The sequence below is a fragment of the Aythya ferina genome (genome assembly GCF_964211825.1).
Source record: "Aythya ferina genome assembly, chromosome: 3".
NCBI classification, from domain to species: Eukaryota; Metazoa; Chordata; class Aves; order Anseriformes; family Anatidae; genus Aythya; species Aythya ferina.
The window spans coordinates 2,937,728-2,956,120 of NC_140298.1; the positions used below are offsets into that span (position 1 = coordinate 2,937,728).

Here is an 18,393-nt window from a genome sequence, read left to right on the forward strand (position 1 = left end):
TTCATCAACGACTCTGATGAGGGAACAGCGTCCGCCCTCAGCAAGTATATGATACATATACGCTGTATCAGACGCTGGTGATACAAAGCTGGGAGGAGTGGCCGGCACGCCAGAAGGCTGTGCTGCCATTCAGCGAGACCTGGACAGGCTGGAGAGCTGGGCAGGAAGAAACCAGAGGAGGCTTAACAAAAGCAAATTGCACCTGGGAAGTGTTATATATGGAGTGGTAATTTGTGTCCAGAAGATGGTTGATATTAATAAAGAAGGAGGAGATGTGGGAGTGTGGCCATGGGGGTCAGCAAACCCCGTGGTTAATGATAACAGTAGACTCTTAATGATGAGGCCATCAGGAATGTAAAAGAGCTTAGAGGGAACAAAGAAGGTTGATTCAGGAGACTCCATGCAGTCTCAGGGTTGCTTGTTCTCCAGCCCTTAAGGCATGGAAGTTTCTGGGTGTTTGCTGCTGTTGTTATTTGCAAAGGTGTTTGACCAAGGAAAAGTTGTTTTTCAAAAGGACTGCTGTGGGGTGAAGGGTATAAGAGGGGAGCCTGTCCTCAAGATTAAAAAAAAAAAAAAAAAAAAAGGCAACACGATGCGATGAAGTTACGTCACCAATAAAAATGCAGAAAGAAGGAATGAAAAGGAACAGGCTAGCAGAATGCAGACCAGGACCGGCAACAGGCACATTGATCACCTCATGAAGATCGGTTCGGCCAAACTCAGCAAACTGTTCTGAGAAGCTCGTACTGAAAGTCGCTGGAAACGGGCGCACCAGAGCTGGAGAGAAGCTCAAGCTGAGAGAAGCAGAGCCTCACACACAGCTGCCCCTCGCTGGTAAGCAGTTGCGCATTATGGGGAATCATACGTCCTTAGGAACAAAGACTGTCCTGGTAACCTTACGGCTTATTCTCCTTCTGAACAATCAGACGGTTTATGATCCTGAAATATGGCACCAAATTGAGGTCAAGGCGTGGGACTCTGCAACTAAAAACGACAAGGTTGCAGTGGGATTGCTCAGCACCTGGCGAGCAGTCTCTGAGGCCTTAAAGAGCCCTGTGGGACCACAGTCAGACACGTGTGGTTTGCCAGACAGCGAGGGAGCTGCAGGCTCCTTCACTGATCTGACTGCTACGCCATCGGCCCCTCTTCTGCTACAGCCATCGAAGGCCTTTGCTGTTCCGCCCCCTGGTGAACTGGACGTGCCTTTGGACCCAGGCCCTATTGGCCTTGCAAAGGAGATGGATATGCTTTTCTTCGATGCGGGAAGCACGGGAAACATAAGGCCCGAAGACCGAGTTGCTTAACAACTTAAAGCGAGACATATTGCTACCACGACTAGCCCTGGAATTCTCTGGTGTTTGTAATCGAGAAAAGGAATGGAAAACGGAGACTGTTGTTTGTAATCAAGAAAAGGAATGGAAAACGGAGACTCTTACCTCATGGAACTTAAAGGATTGTTTGTTACCTTTTCTGATTGTACCTATGTATAGGTGTACTCAAGTTCAGTAAGTCGTGGAACTTAAAAGATTGTTTGTTACCTTTCCTGATTGTACGTATGTATAGCATACTCGGGTTTCGTATGTAAAAGCAGTGTTCTGTATATTTAGAATGTTGGATGTTTGTGCGTGCGTGTTGGTGGAGCACAGACTCCCCGCACACCCAGCGCTGTTTACTTGCCTTTTATACCTTTTATAAATATTCCTTTTATAACTATTACTAAATACAGATTGAGTTGAGACTTCACTTATAACAGAAGGAACAACCGCATGCATCAGCACAGGCTGGGGGATGACCTGCTGGAGAGGAGCTCTGCGGAGAAGGACCTGGGGGCCCTGGTGGATGACAGGTTGGCCATGAGCCAGCAGTGTGCCCTGGTGGCCAAGAAGGCCAACGGGATCCTGGGCTGCATTAAAAGGAGCACGGACAGCAGGTCAAGGGAGGTGATGCTGCCCCTCTACTCTGCCCTGGTCAGGCCTCACCTGGAGTACTGTGTCCAGTTCTGGGCTCCCCGGTACAAAAAAGACAGGGATCTCCTGGAAAGAGTCCAGCGGAGGGCCACACAAACGATACGGGACCTGGAGCATCTTTCCTAGGAGGAAAGGCTGAGAGACCTGGCTCTGTTCAGCCTGCAGAAAAGAAGACTGAGAAGGGATCTTATCTAGAAATACCTGAGGTGTGGGAGACACAGGGATATGGCCAACCGCTTTTCAGAGGTCTGTGGGGACAGGACAAGGGGCAATGGCCACAAAATGGAGCACAGGAAGTTCCGCACCACTACGCGAAAGAACTTCTTCACGGTGAGGGTGACGCAGCACAGGGACAGGCTGCCCAGGGAGGCTGTGGAGTCTCCTTCTCTGGAGATATTCAAGGCCCGTCTGGACGCCCACCTGGGCAGCCTGCTATAAGGAAACCTGCTTTGGCAGGGGAGTTGGACCCGATGATCTCTGGAGGTCCCTTCCAACCCCTACAATTCTGGGAAACGAGCCCCACAACGCCTAGCTTTCTCTATCTTCTGTTTAACCTATTGGAGTAACAGCTCCATTAATACAATGTTTCCACAGGCTTCTCACACTTGGATTACCCCTAACAATTGCAAACAGGAAGATGCAGTCTTTCTAGACCTGGCTTGCATCGATAAGAACCCCTGCTTTTGAAGACGACATCGAACGGCGAGTTGCGTAGCGGGGCCTTGGTCCTTCCACAGTCCACAGACTCAAAAGTTTGCAGAGCGGAAGCTTTGCAGAGCTGCACGAACACTGAAGATCCAGTTCTGCAAGAAGCTGATGCCAGAGCTACGTGGCACCGGGCAGTTTGGGTGAGGAAGAAAGAGACTGGCATTCTCACGGTGCATGGTTTAACCGAGTTTAGTCCTGTGGGCTGTGTCAACAGAACTGGCTTTGGTTTGTACCCTTGCAGGACACTGAGGACCCAGTTTCAGGTCTGTGGGCAGCACGGCTAAGCGGGCAGTGTACTCTGTGTCACCGGGGACAGAGGAGGGATCGACTGATGGGCAATGTCAGTGTGCCCTGCACAATGCTGCCGCCACCTTGCTGGAGCAGTTGGCGTGCTCCTAGCGCCAAAACGTGCCTCTTGGAGGGCCGGGGGCAAGGCGAGGCAGAGCTCCAAGAGGAGGTGGTGTCGGGAAAGCCTCATGGCTCCTGCCAGGCACTGCGCCAGGCCTCAGCCCTGGGAGGCCAGCCCCGCCCTGCGGCCTCCTGGCGCCCATCGGCTGCCACAGCTCCATGCTGCCTAGCAACAAGCGCCAGCGGCCTCGCTACTGGCTGCGCCCAGAGGCGCCAAGGCAGGCGGCCAATGGGGCGGCGCCTGGCCGTGATGGAGCAGAGATGTCACAGGGCAGGGTGGCTGACATGGTGCTGGGTGTGCTGGGGCTGCGGCACTCCGGCGATGGTGGCGCACAGGCGAGGCGCGGCCTTTGCGCTGCTCGTGGCCCCTGAGGAGTGCTGCTGTGTGCAGCTCTCGGTGTTGTCTTCACTGGGTGACCCTGCAGGAGGGTGTCGTCGTGCACCTTTCGGTGTTCTTATTGCGGCAGCCCTGAGGAGATCTGCACCATCCAGCCTTTGGGGTTCTTCGCCATGTTTTCCCTGAGGAGAGCTTCAACAATCAGCTTTTTGTATTTTCTTCACTGTGGCGCTTGAGGAGTAATTCTTCATGGAGCTTTTTGGGGTTTCTTCACCTTGTGGTCCCTGAGGAGTTCTTCATCGCGCAGCTTTTGCTATTTTCTTCACTACATCGCTGAGGAGCTCTTCATCGTGCAGCTTTTGGGGGTTTTCCCCACACCACGTTTCCCCAGAGGAGTGCTTCATCAATCAGCTTTTTGCATTTTCTTCACTGTGGCGCTTGAGGAGTAATTCTTCGTGGAGCTTTTTGGCGTTTCTTCACCTTGTCGTCCCTGAGGAGTTCTTCATCGCGCAGCTTTTGGGCTTCTCTTCACTTTGCGACTCCGGAGGAATGCGTCATCGTGCAGCTTGTGGTCTTTTCTTCACTACGGCCCTGAGGAGTTCATCGTGCAGCTTGTGTTTTCTTGTTCTACTCGGCCCTGAGGAGCTCTGCACCATCCAGCCTTTGGGGTTCTTCGCCGTGTTTTCCCTGAGGAGAGCTTCATCACGACAATTTTGGTGTTGTTTTCCCCTCCCGGCCCCTGAGGAGTGCTTCATCTTCTAACATTTGGTGCTTTTTTTTTTTCATTCTAGGTCCTGAGGAGTGCTTCTGCGTGCAGCTTCTGGCGTATTCTTCATTGCGGCCCATGAGGACTTCTTCATCGTTCAGCTTCTTGGGATCTCTTCACCATGTTTCCTCTAAGGAGAGCTTCATCGTCCAGCTTTTCGTGTTTCTCCATTGCAGCCTCTGAGGAGTGCCTTCTTGAGCAGCTTTTGCTATTTTCTTCACTACATCGCTGAGGAGCTCTTCATCGTGCAGCTTTTGGGGGTTTTCCCCACACCACGTTTCCCCAGAGGAGTGCTTCATCAATCAGCTTTTTGCATTTTCTTCACTGTGGCGCTTGAGGAGTAATTCTTCGTGGAGCTTTTTGGCGTTTCTTCACCTTGTGGTCCCTGAGGAGTTCTTCATCGCGCAGCTTTTGGGCTTCTCTTCACTTTGCGACTCCGGAGGAATGCGTCATCGTGCAGCTTGTGGTCTTTTCTTCACTACGGCCCTGAGGAGTTCATCGTGCAGCTTGTGTTTTCTTGTTCTACTCGGCCCTGAGGAGCTCTGCACCATCCAGCCTTTGGGGTTCTTCGCCGTGTTTTCCCTGAGGAGAGCTTCATCACGACAATTTTGGTGTTGTTTTCCCCTTCCAGCCCCTGAGGAGTGCTTCATCTTCTAACATTTGGTGCTTTTTTTTTTTCATTCTAGGTCCTGAGGAGTGCTTCTGCGTGCAGCTTTTGGCGTATTCTTCATTGCGGCCCACGAGGAGTTCTTCATCGTTCAGCTTTTCGGGATCTCTTCACCACGTTTCCACTTTAGGAAAGCTTCATCGTCCAGCTTTTGGTGTTTCTCCACTGTAGCCTCTGAGGAGTGCCTTCTTGAGCAGTTTTTGGTGTGTTCTTCGCTACGGCCCTGAGGAGCTCTTCATCATGCAGCTTTTCTGGTTCTCTTCACTTTGGCCCTTGAGGATTGCTTTGTCGAGCAGCATTTGGTGTTTTCTTCACTGCGGCCCTGAGGAGTTCTGCACCATCCAGCCTTTGGGGTTCTTCTCCGCGTTTTCCCTGAGGAGTTCTTCATCATGCCAATGTTGGTGTTGTTTTCACCTTCCAGCCCTTGAGAAGTGCTTCGTCTTCTAACATTTGGTGTTTCTGTTCTCTCATTCCAGGCCCTGAGAAGTTTTTCATCGTGCAGCTTTGGGTGCTTTCTTCACTACGGCCCTTGAGGAGTTCTTCATCGTGCAGCTTTTGGTGTTTTCTACAGTGAGGCGCTTTTTGGCATCTCCCATGTCTGCAGCCAGACCGACAGCTCCGTGCCTGACGTATGAAGAAGCACATTCTTCTGTTTGTTTTCAATCTGCCAACCGATCATTTCCTGTAGAGCTGTCTTTTTTCTACTGGGAGGTGCCATGTTCTGTCATGCTGCTATAAATCTCTTTCAAACCATTTCCGAGTTCTCTTGCCTCATGTACTGGGTTTACGTGGCAAGGTTTTGGGAGCGGGGGGGCCATCAGGGTGGGTTCTGCGAGAAGAATCCAGAAACTGCGCCATGGTAGAGAAGGGCCCGCTGCTGGCCACAGCCAGCCCAAGAAGCGCTGTTGTTTGTGCGCGCCTCTGAGAGGCCAGATTTAAGAAAGGTTAAAAAGATAAATAAAAAATTGCTGCGGAAGAGCAGCTGGGAGAGAGGGAGGAATGAGAAACAGCCTTGCAGACGCCAAGGTCAGTGAAGAGGGAGGGGGAGAGGTGCTCCAGGCGCCGGAGCCTGCAGCCTGTGCTGAGGACCACGGTGAAGCAGGCTGTCCCCCTGCAGCCCATGGTGTACCACGGTGGAGCAGGGTTCCACGCTGCAGCCCGCGGAGGAGACCCCGGTGGAGCAGGGGCAGAGAGCGACCGAGAAGGAGCGGCGGAGACAAAGCGCTACAGACTGACCGCAGCCCCCATTGCCCCGCTCCCCTGAGCCGCTCGGGGGGAGGAGGTGGGAGAGGGTGCACCGGGGGGGAAAAATCTTACTGTCTCCCTACTCTTGAGTCTGCTTTGCCCATCACGATACCTGCTGAGTGATCGCCCCGTCCTTATCTCAGCCCTTGAGCCCTTGGCATCGGATTTTCTCTCCCTTTCCCTTTCAGGAGGGGGAGTGAGAGAGCGGCCGGGCTGGAACTCGGCTGCCCACCCAAGTAAAAGCACCACACAGTAACACCTAAACTAAAGTCCCTTTGCTGCAACAGAAGTCCTTTCTTCCTTGTCCCACATCTATGGCCTGGGGAGAGGTTTGCTCGCTTTTTATTTGCAGCAGCCTTCTCCACAGCTCGGTTCTGCCTGCTCTTGACATTAAAGCCTTAGTCCAGTAATCCAATGGTTAATCCTTCCTTAGAGACCATGTTTCCTAAAAGTCTGATCCTGAGAAGGGTCGTTCTTAGCATCGCTTCCTGGGTTCCTTGGGTGCTTTCTGCTTGGTGTGTGTGTTCCTTGAAATACAATCCTCAGAAACGGACACAATCTCAGTGGAAAATTTCACAGTAGACCCCACGCTCTGGATAGAGCAGTCTTCCGTCAGCCGCTCCCTCTCACCTTCTTCAATCTGCTGATGGGAGCACGAGGTGGAGGGTGTCGAAGGCTTTCTGAAGGCGACACGTGGGGGTCTTCCCTGAGCGAGGTGTCCCGCTGTCAGAGAAGGAAACGGCTTTGTTGTTTGTTTCTCACCATCGGCACTTTGTTGCAGTTTCACCTGTGATTGCCTAACTACACATAACCTATTGGATTATTTCTTTGAGTGTTTTTGCAGGAGTGGACATTTAACTCATTACTTCAAATAGTGAGATCACGTTCATGCCATTCACTTACTTTTCAGCCAAATGCAACTTTTCATAGCATTTGCTAGCGTTGCAAGGGCCCAGCCATGACCGCTCTCCTCTTAAGGCACCCCCAGTGCTAAGGAGACGGGGAAAGACTTTGGGAGTGCATTTTGTGTCTTCCCAGTGGGATGCCGATGCGCTAAACTTCTCTATCACGGAGCGTGATGTGAATCTCCAAACCAAGCAACAACAACACAACAAAATCCAAAGGCTCTTGCTACTGTCTCCCATGATATTCTGCTAACAAAGCTGACAAAGCCTGGGACAGAAGAGCGGACAGTAAGGTGGGTTGAGAACTGGCTGACTGGCCGAGCTCGGAGGGTGGTGATCGGCGGCGCAGAGTCCGGTTGGAGACCTGTGACAAGCTCAGGGGTCGATGCTGGGTCCCGTCTTGTTCGACAGCTTCATCAACGACTCTGATGAGGGAACAGCGTCCGCCCTCAGCAAGTATATGATACATATACGCTGTATCAGACGCTGGTGATACAAAGCTGGGAGGAGTGGCCGGCACGCCAGAAGGCTGTGCTGCCATTCAGCGAGACCTGGACAGGCTGGAGAGCTGGGCAGGAAGAAACCAGAGGAGGCTTAACAAAAGCAAATTGCACCTGGGAAGTGTTATATATGGAGTGGTAATTTGTGTCCAGAAGATGGTTGATATTAATAAAGAAGGAGGAGATGTGGGAGTGTGGCCATGGGGGTCAGCAAACCCCGTGGTTAATGATAACAGTAGACTCTTAAGGATGAGGCCATCAGGAATGTAAAAGAGCTTAGAGGGAACAAAGAAGGTTGATTCAGGAGACTCCATGCAGTCTCAGGGTTGCTTGTTCTCCAGCCCTTAAGGCATGGAAGTTTCTGGGTGTTTGCTGCTGTTGTTATTTGCAAAGGTGTTTGACCAAGGAAAAGTTGTTTTTCAAAAGGACTGCTGTGGGGTGAAGGGTATAAGAGGGGAGCCTGTCCTCAAGATTAAAAAAAAAAAAAAAAAAAAAGGCAACACGATGCGATGAAGTTACGTCACCAATAAAAATGCAGAAAGAAGGAATGAAAAGGAACAGGCTAGCAGAATGCAGACCAGGACCGGCAACAGGCACATTGATCACCTCATGAAGATCGGTTCGGCCAAACTCAGCAAACTGTTCTGAGAAGCTCGTACTGAAAGTCGCTGGAAACGGGCGCACCAGAGCTGGAGAGAAGCTCAAGCTGAGAGAAGCAGAGCCTCACACACAGCTGCCCCTCGCTGGTAAGCAGTTGCGCATTATGGGGAATCATACGTCCTTAGGAACAAAGACTGTCCTGGTAACCTTACGGCTTATTCTCCTTCTGAACAATCAGACGGTTTATGATCCTGAAATATGGCACCAAATTGAGGTCAAGGCGTGGGACTCTGCAACTAAAAACGACAAGGTTGCAGTGGGATTGCTCAGCACCTGGCGAGCAGTCTCTGAGGCCTTAAAGAGCCCTGTGGGACCACAGTCAGACACGTGTGGTTTGCCAGACAGCGAGGGAGCTGCAGGCTCCTTCACTGATCTGACTGCTACGCCATCGGCCCCTCTTCTGCTACAGCCATCGAAGGCCTTTGCTGTTCCGCCCCCTGGTGAACTGGACGTGCCTTTGGACCCAGGCCCTATTGGCCTTGCAAAGGAGATGGATATGCTTTTCTTCGATGCGGGAAGCACGGGAAACATAAGGCCCGAAGACCGAGTTGCTTAACAACTTAAAGCGAGACATATTGCTACCACGACTAGCCCTGGAATTCTCTGGTGTTTGTAATCGAGAAAAGGAATGGAAAACGGAGACTGTTGTTTGTAATCAAGAAAAGGAATGGAAAACGGAGACTCTTACCTCATGGAACTTAAAGGATTGTTTGTTACCTTTTCTGATTGTACCTATGTATAGGTGTACTCAAGTTCAGTAAGTCGTGGAACTTAAAAGATTGTTTGTTACCTTTCCTGATTGTACGTATGTATAGCATACTCGGGTTTCGTATGTAAAAGCAGTGTTCTGTATATTTAGAATGTTGGATGTTTGTGCGTGCGTGTTGGTGGAGCACAGACTCCCCGCACACCCAGCGCTGTTTACTTGCCTTTTATACCTTTTATAAATATTCCTTTTATAACTATTACTAAATACAGATTGAGTTGAGACTTCACTTATAACAGAAGGAACAACCGCATGCATCAGCACAGGCTGGGGGATGACCTGCTGGAGAGGAGCTCTGCGGAGAAGGACCTGGGGGTCCTGGTGGATGACAGGTTGGCCATGAGCCAGCAGTGTGCCCTGGTGGCCAAGAAGGCCAACGGGATCCTGGGCTGCATTAAAAGGAGCACGGACAGCACGTCAAGGGAGGTGATGCTGCCCCTCTACTCTGCCCTGGTCAGGCCTCACCTGGAGTACTGTGTCCAGTTCTGGGCTCCCCGGTACAAAAAAGACAGGGATCTCCTGGAAAGAGTCCAGCGGAGGGGCACACAAAGGATACGGGACCTGGAGCATCTCCCCTAGGAGGAAAGGCTGAGAGACCTGGCTCTGTTCAGCCTGCAGAAAAGAAGACTGAGAAGGGATCTTATCTAGAAACACCTGAGGTGTGGGAGACACAGGGATATGGCCAACCGCTTTTCAGAGGTCTGTGGGGACAGGACAAGGGGCAATGGCCACAAAATGGAGCACAGGAAGTTCCGCACCACTACGCGAAAGAACTTCTTCACGGTGAGGGTGACGCAGCACAGGGACAGGCTGCCCAGGGAGGCTGTGGAGTCTCCTTCTCTGGAGATATTCAAGGCCCGTCTGGACGCCCACCTGGGCAGCCTGCTATAAGGAAACCTGCTTTGGCAGGGCGGTTGGACCCGATGATCTCTGGAGGTCCCTTCCAACCCCTACAATTCTGGGAAAGGAGCCCCACAACGCTTAGCTTTCTCTATCTTCTGTTTAACCTATTGGAGTAACAGCTCCATTAATACAATGTTTCCACAGGCTTCTCACACTTGGATTACCCCTAACAATTGCAAACAGGAAGATGCAGTCTTTCTAGACCTGGCTTGCATCGATAAGAACCCCTGCTTTTGAAGACGACATCGAACGGCGAGTTGCGTAGCGGGGCCTTGGTCCTTCCACAGTCCACAGACTCAAAAGTTTGCAGAGCGGAAGCTTTGCAGAGCTGCACGAACACTGAAGATCCAGTTCTGCAAGAAGCTGATGCCAGAGCTACGTGGCACTGGGCAGTTTGGGTGAGGAAGAAAGAGACTGGCATTCTCACGGTGCATGGTTTAACCGAGTTTAGTCCTGTGGGCTGTGTCAACAGAACTGGCTTTGGTTTGTACCCTTGCAGGACACTGAGGACCCAGTTTCAGGTCTGTGGGCAGCACGGCTAAGCGGGCAGTGTACTCTGTGTCACCGGGGACAGAGGAGGGATCGACTGATGGGCAATGTCAGTGTGCCCTGCACAATGCTGCCGCCACCTTGCTGGAGCAGTTGGCGTGCTCCTAGCGCCAAAACGTGCCTCTTGGAGGGCCGGGGGCAAGGCGAGGCAGAGCTCCAAGAGGAGGTGGTGTCAGGAAAGCCTCATGGCTCCTGCCAGGCACTGCGCCAGGCCTCAGCCCTGGGAGGCCAGCCCCGCCCTGCGGCCTCCTGGCGCCCATCGGCTGCCACAGCTCCATGCTGCCTAGCAACAAGCGCCAGCGGCCTCGCTACTGGCTGCGCCCAGAGGCGCCAAGGCAGGCGGCCAATGGGGCGGCGCCTGGCCGTGATGGAGCAGAGATGTCACAGGGCAGGGTGGCTGACATGGTGCTGGGTGTGCTGGGGCTGCGGCACTCCGGCGATGGTGGCGCACAGGCGAGGCGCGGCCTTTGCGCTGCTCGTGGCCCCTGAGGAGTGCTGCTGTGTGCAGCTCTCGGTGTTGTCTTCACTGGGTGACCCTGCAGGAGGGTGTCGTCGTGCACCTTTTGGTGTTCTTATTGCGGCAGCCCTGAGGAGATCTGCACCATCCAGCCTTTGGGGTTCTTCGCCATGTTTTCCCTGAGGAGAGCTTCAACAATCAGCTTTTTGTATTTTCTTCACTGTGGCGCTTGAGGAGTAATTCTTCATGGAGCTTTTTGGGGTTTCTTCACCTTGTGGTCCCTGAGGAGTTCTTCATCGTTCAGCTTTTCGGGATCTCTTCACCACGTTTCCTCTAAGGAGAGCTTCATCGTCCAGCTTTTGGTGTTTCTCCACTGCAGCCTCTGAGGAGTGCCTTCTTGAGCAGCTTTTGCTATTTTCTTCACTACATCGCTGAGGAGCTCTTCATCGTGCAGCTTTTGGGGGTTTTCCCCACACCACGTTTCCCCAGAGGAGTGCTTCATCAATCAGCTTTTTGCATTTTCTTCACTGTGGCGCTTGAGGAGTAATTCTTCGTGGAGCTTTTTGGCGTTTCTTCACCTTGTGGTCCCTGAGGAGTTCTTCATCGCGCAGCTTTTGGGCTTCTCTTCACTTTGCGACTCCGGAGGAATGCGTCATCGTGCAGCTTGTGGTCTTTTCTTCACTACGGCCCTGAGGAGTTCATCGTGCAGCTTGTGTTTTCTTGTTCTACTCGGCCTTGAGGAGCTCTGCACCATCCAGCCTTTGGGGTTCTTCGCCGTGTTTTCCCTGAGGAGAGCTTCATCACGACAATTTTGGTGTTGTTTTCCCCTTCCAGCCCCTGAGGAGTGCTTCATCTTCTAACATTTGGTGCTTTTTTTTTTTCATTCTAGGTCCTGAGGAGTGCTTCTGCGTGCAGCTTTTGGCGTATTCTTCATTGCGGCCCACGAGGAGTTCTTCATCGTTCAGCTTTTCGGGATCTCTTCACCACGTTTCCACTTTAGGAAAGCTTCATCGTCCAGCTTTTGGTGTTTCTCCACTGTAGCCTCTGAGGAGTGCCTTCTTGAGCAGTTTTTGGTGTGTTCTTCGCTACGGCCCTGAGGAGCTCTTCATCATGCAGCTTTTCTGGTTCTCTTCACTTTGGCCCTTGAGGATTGCTTTGTCGAGCAGCATTTGGTGTTTTCTTCACTGCGGCCCTGAGGAGTTCTGCACCATCCAGCCTTTGGGGTTCTTCTCCGCGTTTTCCCTGAGGAGTTCTTCATCATGCCAATGTTGGTGTTGTTTTCACCTTCCAGCCCTTGAGAAGTGCTTCGTCTTCTAACATTTGGTGTTTCTGTTCTCTCATTCCAGGCCCTGAGAAGTTTTTCATCGTGCAGCTTTGGGTGCTTTCTTCACTACGGCCCTTGAGGAGTTCTTCATCGTGCAGCTTTTGGTGTTTTCTACAGTGAGGCGCTTTTTGGCATCTCCCATGTCTGCAGCCAGACCGACAGCTCCGTGCCTGACGTATGAAGAAGCACATTCTTCTGTTTGTTTTCAATCTGCCAACCGATCATTTCCTGTAGAGCTGTCTTTTTTCTACTGGGAGGTGCCATGTTCTGTCATGCTGCTATAAATCTCTTTCAAACCATTTCCGAGTTCTCTTGCCTCATGTACTGGGTTTACGTGGCAAGGTTTTGGGAGCGGGGGGGCCATCAGGGTGGGTTCTGCGAGAAGAATCCAGAAACTGCGCCATGGTAGAGAAGGGCCCGCTGCTGGCCACAGCCAGCCCAAGAAGCGCTGTTGTTTGTGCGCGCCTCTGAGAGGCCAGATTTAAGAAAGGTTAAAAAGATAAATAAAAAATTGCTGCGGAAGAGCAGCTGGGAGAGAGGGAGGAATGAGAAACAGCCTTGCAGACGCCAAGGTCAGTGAAGAGGGAGGGGGAGAGGTGCTCCAGGCGCCGGAGCCTGCAGCCTGTGCTGAGGACCACGGTGAAGCAGGCTGTCCCCCTGCAGCCCATGGTGTACCACGGTGGAGCAGGGTTCCACGCTGCAGCCCGCGGAGGAGACCCCGGTGGAGCAGGGGCAGAGAGCGACCGAGAAGGAGCGGCGGAGACAAAGCGCTACAGACTGACCGCAGCCCCATTGCTCCGCTCCCCTGAGCCGCTCGGGGGGAGGAGGTGGGAGAGGGTGCACCGGGGGGGAAAAATCTTACTGTCTCCCTACTCTGAGTCTGCTTTGCCCATCACGATACCTGCTGAGTGATCGCCCCGTCCTTATCTCAGCCCTTGAGCCCTTGGCATCGGATTGTCTCTCCCTTTCCCTTTCAGGAGGGGGAGTGAGAGAGCGGCCGGGCTGGAACTCGGCTGCCCACCCAAGTAAAAGCACCACACAGTAACACCTAAACTAAAGTCCCTTTGCTGCAACAGAAGTCCTTTCTTCCTTGTCCCACATCTATGGCCTGGGGAGAGGTTTGCTCGCTTTTTATTTGCAGCAGCCTTCTCCACAGCTCGGTTCTGCCTGCTCTTGACATTAAAGCCTTAGTCCAGTAATCCAATGGTTAATCCTTCCTTAGAGACCATGTTTCCTAAAAGTCTGATCCTGAGAAGGGTCGTTCTTAGCATCGCTTCCTGGGTTCCTTGGGTGCTTTCTGCTTGGTGTGTGTGTTCCTTGAAATACAATCCTCAGAAACGGACACAATCTCAGTGGAAAATTTCACAGTAGACCCCACGCTCTGGATAGAGCAGTCTTCCGTCAGCCGCTCCCTCTCACCTTCTTCAATCTGCTGATGGGAGCACGAGGTGGAGGGTGTCGAAGGCTTTCTGAAGGCGACACGTGGGGGTCTTCCCTGAGCGAGGTGTCCCGCTGTCAGAGAAGGAAACGGCTTTGTTGTTTGTTTCTCACCATCGGCACTTTGTTGCAGTTTCACCTGTGATTGCCTAACTACACATAACCTATTGGATTATTTCTTTGAGTGTTTTTGCAGGAGTGGACATTTAACTCATTACTTCAAATAGTGAGATCACGTTCATGCCATTCACTTACTTTTCAGCCAAATGCAACTTTTCATAGCATTTGCTAGCGTTGCAAGGGCCCAGCCATGACCGCTCTCCTCTTAAGGCACCCCCAGTGCTAAGGAGACGGGGAAAGACTTTGGGAGTGCATTTTGTGTCTTCCCAGTGGGATGCCGATGCGCTAAACTTCTCTATCACGGAGCGTGATGTGAATCTCCAAACCAAGCAACAACAACACAACAAAATCCAAAGGCTCTTGCTACTGTCTCCCATGATATTCTGCTAACAAAGCTGACAAAGCCTGGGACAGAAGAGCGGACAGTAAGGTGGGTTGAGAACTGGCTGACTGGCCGAGCTCGGAGGGTGGTGATCGGCGGCGCAGAGTCCGGTTGGAGACCTGTGACAAGCTCAGGGGTCGATGCTGGGTCCCGTCTTGTTCGACAGCTTCATCAACGACTCTGATGAGGGAACAGCGTCCGCCCTCAGCAAGTATATGATACATATACGCTGTATCAGACGCTGGTGATACAAAGCTGGGAGGAGTGGCCGGCACGCCAGAAGGCTGTGCTGCCATTCAGCGAGACCTGGACAGGCTGGAGAGCTGGGCAGGAAGAAACCAGAGGAGGCTTAACAAAAGCAAATTGCACCTGGGAAGTGTTATATATGGAGTGGTAATTTGTGTCCAGAAGATGGTTGATATTAATAAAGAAGGAGGAGATGTGGGAGTGTGGCCATGGGGGTCAGCAAACCCCGTGGTTAATGATAACAGTAGACTCTTAAGGATGAGGCCATCAGGAATGTAAAAGAGCTTAGAGGGAACAAAGAAGGTTGATTCAGGAGACTCCATGCAGTCTCAGGGTTGCTTGTTCTCCAGCCCTTAAGGCATGGAAGTTTCTGGGTGTTTGCTGCTGTTGTTATTTGCAAAGGTGTTTGACCAAGGAAAAGTTGTTTTTCAAAAGGACTGCTGTGGGGTGAAGGGTATAAGAGGGGAGCCTGTCCTCAAGATTAAAAAAAAAAAAAAAAAAAAAGGCAACACGATGCGATGAAGTTACGTCACCAATAAAAATGCAGAAAGAAGGAATGAAAAGGAACAGGCTAGCAGAATGCAGACCAGGACCGGCAACAGGCACATTGATCACCTCATGAAGATCGGTTCGGCCAAACTCAGCAAACTGTTCTGAGAAGCTCGTACTGAAAGTCGCTGGAAACGGGCGCACCAGAGCTGGAGAGAAGCTCAAGCTGAGAGAAGCAGAGCCTCACACACAGCTGCCCCTCGCTGGTAAGCAGTTGCGCATTATGGGGAATCATACGTCCTTAGGAACAAAGACTGTCCTGGTAACCTTACGGCTTATTCTCCTTCTGAACAATCAGACGGTTTATGATCCTGAAATATGGCACCAAATTGAGGTCAAGGCGTGGGACTCTGCAACTAAAAACGACAAGGTTGCAGTGGGATTGCTCAGCACCTGGCGAGCAGTCTCTGAGGCCTTAAAGAGCCCTGTGGGACCACAGTCAGACACGTGTGGTTTGCCAGACAGCGAGGGAGCTGCAGGCTCCTTCACTGATCTGACTGCTACGCCATCGGCCCCTCTTCTGCTACAGCCATCGAAGGCCTTTGCTGTTCCGCCCCCTGGTGAACTGGACGTGCCTTTGGACCCAGGCCCTATTGGCCTTGCAAAGGAGATGGATATGCTTTTCTTCGATGCGGGAAGCACGGGAAACATAAGGCCCGAAGACCGAGTTGCTTAACAACTTAAAGCGAGACATATTGCTACCACGACTAGCCCTGGAATTCTCTGGTGTTTGTAATCGAGAAAAGGAATGGAAAACGGAGACTGTTGTTTGTAATCAAGAAAAGGAATGGAAAACGGAGACTCTTACCTCATGGAACTTAAAGGATTGTTTGTTACCTTTTCTGATTGTACCTATGTATAGGTGTACTCAAGTTCAGTAAGTCGTGGAACTTAAAAGATTGTTTGTTACCTTTCCTGATTGTACGTATGTATAGCATACTCGGGTTTCGTATGTAAAAGCAGTGTTCTGTATATTTAGAATGTTGGATGTTTGTGCGTGCGTGTTGGTGGAGCACAGACTCCCCGCACACCCAGCGCTGTTTACTTGCCTTTTATACCTTTTATAAATATTCCTTTTATAACTATTACTAAATACAGATTGAGTTGAGACTTCACTTATAACAGAAGGAACAACCGCATGCATCAGCACAGGCTGGGGGATGACCTGCTGGAGAGGAGCTCTGCGGAGAAGGACCTGGGGGTCCTGGTGGATGACAGGTTGGCCATGAGCCAGCAGTGTGCCCTGGTGGCCAAGAAGGCCAACGGGATCCTGGGCTGCATTAAAAGGAGCACGGACAGCACGTCAAGGGAGGTGATGCTGCCCCTCTACTCTGCCCTGGTCAGGCCTCACCTGGAGTACTGTGTCCAGTTCTGGGCTCCCCGGTACAAAAAAGACAGGGATCTCCTGGAAAGAGTCCAGCGGAGGGGCACACAAAGGATACGGGACCTGGAGCATCTCCCCTAGGAGGAAAGGCTGAGAGACCTGGCTCTGTTCAGCCTGCAGAAAAGAAGACTGAGAAGGGATCTTATCTAGAAACACCTGAGGTGTGGGAGACACAGGGATATGGCCAACCGCTTTTCAGAGGTCTGTGGGGACAGGACAAGGGGCAATGGCCACAAAATGGAGCACAGGAAGTTCCGCACCACTACGCGAAAGAACTTCTTCACGGTGAGGGTGACGCAGCACAGGGACAGGCTGCCCAGGGAGGCTGTGGAGTCTCCTTCTCTGGAGATATTCAAGGCCCGTCTGGACGCCCACCTGGGCAGCCTGCTATAAGGAAACCTGCTTTGGCAGGGCGGTTGGACCCGATGATCTCTGGAGGTCCCTTCCAACCCCTACAATTCTGGGAAAGGAGCCCCACAACGCTTAGCTTTCTCTATCTTCTGTTTAACCTATTGGAGTAACAGCTCCATTAATACAATGTTTCCACAGGCTTCTCACACTTGGATTACCCCTAACAATTGCAAACAGGAAGATGCAGTCTTTCTAGACCTGGCTTGCATCGATAAGAACCCCTGCTTTTGAAGACGACATCGAACGGCGAGTTGCGTAGCGGGGCCTTGGTCCTTCCACAGTCCACAGACTCAAAAGTTTGCAGAGCGGAAGCTTTGCAGAGCTGCACGAACACTGAAGATCCAGTTCTGCAAGAAGCTGATGCCAGAGCTACGTGGCACTGGGCAGTTTGGGTGAGGAAGAAAGAGACTGGCATTCTCACGGTGCATGGTTTAACCGAGTTTAGTCCTGTGGGCTGTGTCAACAGAACTGGCTTTGGTTTGTACCCTTGCAGGACACTGAGGACCCAGTTTCAGGTCTGTGGGCAGCACGGCTAAGCGGGCAGTGTACTCTGTGTCACCGGGGACAGAGGAGGGATCGACTGATGGGCAATGTCAGTGTGCCCTGCACAATGCTGCCGCCACCTTGCTGGAGCAGTTGGCGTGCTCCTAGCGCCAAAACGTGCCTCTTGGAGGGCCGGGGGCAAGGCGAGGCAGAGCTCCAAGAGGAGGTGGTGTCAGGAAAGCCTCATGGCTCCTGCCAGGCACTGCGCCAGGCCTCAGCCCTGGGAGGCCAGCCCCGCCCTGCGGCCTCCTGGCGCCCATCGGCTGCCACAGCTCCATGCTGCCTAGCAACAAGCGCCAGCGGCCTCGCTACTGGCTGCGCCCAGAGGCGCCAAGGCAGGCGGCCAATGGGGCGGCGCCTGGCCGTGATGGAGCAGAGATGTCACAGGGCAGGGTGGCTGACATGGTGCTGGGTGTGCTGGGGCTGCGGCACTCCGGCGATGGTGGCGCACAGGCGAGGCGCGGCCTTTGCGCTGCTCGTGGCCCCTGAGGAGTGCTGCTGTGTGCAGCTCTCGGTGTTGTCTTCACTGGGTGACCCTGCAGGAGGGTGTCGTCGTGCACCTTTTGGTGTTCTTATTGCGGCAGCCCTGAGGAGATCTGCACCATCCAGCCTTTGGGGTTCTTCGCCATGTTTTCCCTGAGGAGAGCTTCAACAATCAGCTTTTTGTATTTTCTTCACTGTGGCGCTTGAGGAGTAATTCTTCATGGAGCTTTTTGGGGTTTCTTCACCTTGTGGTCCCTGAGGAGTTCTTCATCGTTCAGCTTTTCGGGATCTCTTCACCACGTTTCCTCTAAGGAGAGCTTCATCGTCCAGCTTTTGGTGTTTCTCCACTGCAGCCTCTGAGGAGTGCCTTCTTGAGCAGCTTTTGCTATTTTCTTCACTACATCGCTGAGGAGCTCTTCATCGTGCAGCTTTTGGGGGTTTTCCCCACACCACGTTTCCCCAGAGGAGTGCTTCATCAATCAGCTTTTTGCATTTTCTTCACTGTGGCGCTTGAGGAGTAATTCTTCGTGGAGCTTTTTGGCGTTTCTTCACCTTGTGGTCCCTGAGGAGTTCTTCATCGCGCAGCTTTTGGGCTTCTCTTCACTTTGCGACTCCGGAGGAATGCGTCATCGTGCAGCTTGTGGTCTTTTCTTCACTACGGCCCTGAGGAGTTCAT

The 18,393-nt window shown here is 52.2% G+C and overlaps 3 long non-coding RNA genes across 3 annotated transcripts in view; 2 read left to right on the top strand and 1 right to left on the bottom strand.

Moving 5' to 3' along the window:
• Positions 1 to 18,393, bottom strand: part of LOC311434427 — a 452,952-nt gene that overhangs the window by 256,834 nt on the left and 177,725 nt on the right. The window lies entirely within an intron of this gene.
• On the top strand, positions 4,875 to 5,606 carry LOC311434686. Its single transcript, XR_014691644.1, has 2 exons — positions 4,875 to 5,250; positions 5,330 to 5,606. It is a non-coding gene; the product is annotated as an uncharacterized lncRNA (long non-coding RNA).
• Positions 11,730 to 12,461, top strand: LOC311434447. Its single transcript, XR_014691502.1, has 2 exons — positions 11,730 to 12,105; positions 12,185 to 12,461. It is a non-coding gene; the product is annotated as an uncharacterized lncRNA (long non-coding RNA).